General features: G+C 35.9%; 1 long non-coding RNA gene across 1 annotated transcript in view; it reads left to right on the top strand.

Annotated features, from left to right (window-relative positions):
• LOC137644932 (uncharacterized) overlaps positions 1-3271 on the top strand; it is an 87394-nt gene extending 84123 nt beyond the window's left edge. Inside the window, exon 4 of the long non-coding RNA XR_011045236.1 lies at positions 2782-3271. This is a non-coding gene — a long non-coding RNA (uncharacterized lncRNA). The remainder of the gene's footprint in view (positions 1-2781) is intronic.
• Positions 3272-4028: the final 757 nt, after the last annotated feature.

The raw sequence follows: 4028 nt of genomic DNA, 5'->3' as shown, positions 1-4028 counted from the left end.
TGGAAGCTGGTGAAGACCTTGATGTGCCCATGAATGAATTTAGTGTGTTAAAGTCAAAGCTATCAATAAAAAACTCAGAGATGAGAAGCCCTAGTTTACAATGGAAAAACTGCTGAGATGATAGTTGCTGAAAATAAAGTCACCCCAGAATACTTATAAGATTATTTTATAGAATGTGTCATGAATAGACAAAATCCTGATACTGTAAATGCGAATTAGGAGTGTTTGTGGAAATGGCAATAAAAAGGAGACCTGAATGATAGTAATAGTTACAGAGGCATCACTCTTACGTCAGTTATGAAAATACTATATAGTATGCTTATTGTAAAGAGACTAGGGAAAAAGATTGATGAAAAGCTGAGAGATGAACAAGCAGGATGTCGAAGAGGTAGAAGTTGTACTGACTAAATTTTCATTGTGAGACATGCTGTACAGCAATGTGTAGAATATAGAAATCCACTTTTGATTGCATTTGTGGACTATGAAAAAGCATTTGATAGTGTTCTGCGGCCAATTTTGTTGAGAGTCCTGCGTTATTATGGAGTTCCTCTTAAATATGTAAATTTGAATAAGTCTGTTCATGAGCAAAGCAAGTGCATTTCCAGTGAACAACTGAGTACTCCAAGAGAATGTGTTGTCACCTATGTTTTTTATCATCCTCATGGATTTTGTAATGTATAGAACAGTTGGAGATAGAGAAGGATTGGACTGGAATGGTAATAGGAAATCAGTAGACCTAAAGTATTATTATTATTATTATTATTATTATTATTATTATTATTATTATTATTATTATTATTATTATTATTACTTGCTAAGCTACAACCCTAGTTGGAAAAGCAGAATGCTATTATCCTGGGGGCTCCTACAGGGAAAATATCCTAGTGAGGAAAGGAAAAATTGAAAAAAATAATATTAAGCAGAGTAACAACATTAAAATAAATATCTCCAATATAAACTATAAAAACTTTAACAAAACAAAAGGAAGAGAAATAAGATAGAGTAGTCTACTTGACTGTACCCTCAGGTAAGAGATCTTTAACCCAAGACAGTGGAAGACCTTGGTACAGAGGTTATGGCACTACCTAAGACTAGAGAACAATGGTTTGATCTTAGAGTGTCCTTCTCCTAGAAGAGCTGCTTACCATAGCTAAAGAGTCTCTTCTACCCTTACCAAGAGGAAAGTGCCTACTAAACAATTACAGTGCAATAAGCCCCTTGAGTTCCTTATTAGTAAAACACAGGATTTGCAATGCTTGCTTACCAGGATGCATGAAATATCACGAGGTTGGCCTCAAGATAAATAGAAGAAAGACAGAGATGATGAGAATGAAATATGCAATATAAGATGAAGTATCTTTGAAAGGAGAAATTATTAATGAGGTAAAATAATTTAACCATTTTAGAACTATGATATCCAATACTGTTACTCTGCCCAGTGAGGAGTTTGAGATATTATTTTAAACACACTGCACCAGCTCGTCTCCATGTGTCAGTGCTTTTTGTTACCACAGGGAGGGTCGAGGAGGATCACAAAGAATACTATTTCAGCCTGGATTCGTAAGGTAATCGACCTTGCATTGAATACTGATCCTCCTCCTACTCGTCAACCTAGAGCTCATCACGTCAGAGGCATGAGCCCGTCCCTGGCGTATAAACGCAACTACTCTTAACGCAGACACTACAAGACGGCGTGTGGAACCGTCAGACCACTTTCACCACCCACTACTTGCAAAACATGACCCATAGGAGAATGGATACTTCCTCTATTGGTCCTGTGCTGGCTGCGCAACAGGTGGTTTAGAATACTTCAGGCTCCTTTTTGGAAGTAGCAGATAGTTGAGGGCATTGGTTACCTAGGATTAGTCCGTATGAGCGTTAATTACTGGCTCTTCTTTTCCTTCATCTTCCCCTCTCATGGGGAACTGCACCATGGGTCCTCTGCATGCTTTCCTCATCGATATGCAGGTAATAACCATTTACCTTCTGTAACCTAGTATAGTCTTCTTACTTGTACATATGGGTATTGTATTGGGAACGTCTGTGTTTGAATCTAATTCCTATTTTCAAACGCGGAATATTCTTACCTAGACTGTCACATTGCTTGTTCCTCACAACCACACAGGTTGCTCAGGCCGCTTTGGGCAAATTACGCACTGGAGCCTTTTAGCGAGGTGTCAAGGTTTCTCATAGTTACAATCTAATCTGTACAGGTCAAAACCCAGGTCAATGACCAAGTCAGAGGTCAGACTACTGCCCCCAAAAGGATGAGTCATTCCTATTAAATAGCGTTAGGTTTGTCAGTGTCGGAACGAGTGATAAATATGGAAGTAATTTTTATTTTTTCTAACGTACAAACCCTTAGATATTTAATCAAATTGTCCTGCCATCCCCTGTCTCCCATAAGCCCTGCCTGCAATCAAAAGTGGTGAGATATTACTGATGTGTGAATGAGTCGGGATACCCGGATACCCCGGATACCTCTTCCACCCTACCACTAACTAGTGGTTGGGTTGTTGCCACCTCGCATTAAAATCTTAATGGCTAGTCTTCCTGGTCTGTCGAAAGATAAAGTTTTGTTCATTAGGACATATAAATTACTTCCAAATTTGTCATATTAACTATAAAATTGTAATCTTTTAAGTAATTTTGGCAGCATATTGATGTGAATAAATTTTTTCACTGTATCAAGTATTGTGATTATAGTTAATCTTTCTATCGTACTGTGCAGTATAATTTCTCCTATAAATAACATAATTTAATGAAAAATATATATTTCAGATCCTCACGAGTTACCCATAAAGAGATAAGATGCTCTGATGAATGAAAAAAATCCTTAGCAACAACCAGGATTATGTATTTATGGAGAACGTACCGTAGTTCTGAAGGTATTGAAGAATCTGAAGATTGAAGTCGAACTGATTAGAGAGCCACAAAGGATCTTGTAGATGTCATATTATTATCACATTTATTTCATTCACTCTTTTTACATAAGTTTAATTGTGAACTTACAAAGGGAAACTGCATTGTTTTGAAGGATATTAAGTGAATTATATATGGGAATATGTTAGTCTTCTTTGTTCCCTTTCTAGTGTTACTGAGGGCTGTAGCATTATAAGACAGAAAATCATGCAGGAGTCAATTTTGTATAATTTTTACAGCATTTTGATGTGTTAAAAGTCTAATATGTAGATTGGTATTAAGATTTCTTGTTTTACCAAATTTGTATAGTAATGTAAATAATTTTGTCATTAAAGGTAATTTATCTCTTTGGTGACAAATCAATTCATTTACCACTTATTTATTATTGACTAAATAGTGACAGTAGAAATGTATAGTTGTTTCATCACAACCCTATTATTCATATAGTATTTGCTTAATATGACAGTTGCGATGTTCTTGTATCAGTAGTCAAATTTTCTCTGAAAAATAACCTCACATTGTTGTAATGCAGCCCTGTCAGTCTATATTAGCCTCATCCTGCCAGAGATACTTCCAAAAGAGGAGAATCGGGACACTTACGTGCTTAGGTTGGTATGCAAGTAGATCCAGTGTCACTAGCAATAGTTTCCTTTATTCTCCTTTACCTGACTCGTGTTAGCACTGAATTGACAAAGTCTTCGTTCAGATATGCTACAGTACCTTCTTATTTTTGTTACTTTTTCATCTTTTAATTCTTTATATATTTTCTTTAATTCATCTACCTACAGTTATGGCTTGTGCTATTTATTTTAGCCTATATTAAGTTAAATTTTTCTGCCTGAATATTTCCAAAAAGTGGTGTAAGTATTTAGTTAAATCAAGCACTGCTGTTCATTTTTTCCACATCTACTTGGTATAGATATGTTTTCTTGAAGACCCTTACTGCAGTAGCCCTCACATCAACCAAAGGGATTACCACATTACAAGCGGTGCCCTTCAATGCCGATTTAGACGCAACATGAACGTTTCCATCTCCATTATTAGGTTTTTAGTGTCAATTATGACTCTAATTATAAAAATCTCCAAAGATATTTTGCTATTCTTTC

This window comes from Palaemon carinicauda, chromosome 8 (genome assembly GCF_036898095.1).
Source record: "Palaemon carinicauda isolate YSFRI2023 chromosome 8, ASM3689809v2, whole genome shotgun sequence".
In the NCBI taxonomy this organism is placed as follows: Eukaryota; Metazoa; Arthropoda; class Malacostraca; order Decapoda; family Palaemonidae; genus Palaemon; species Palaemon carinicauda.
This window is presented reverse-complemented; position numbering and strand designations above follow the sequence as displayed.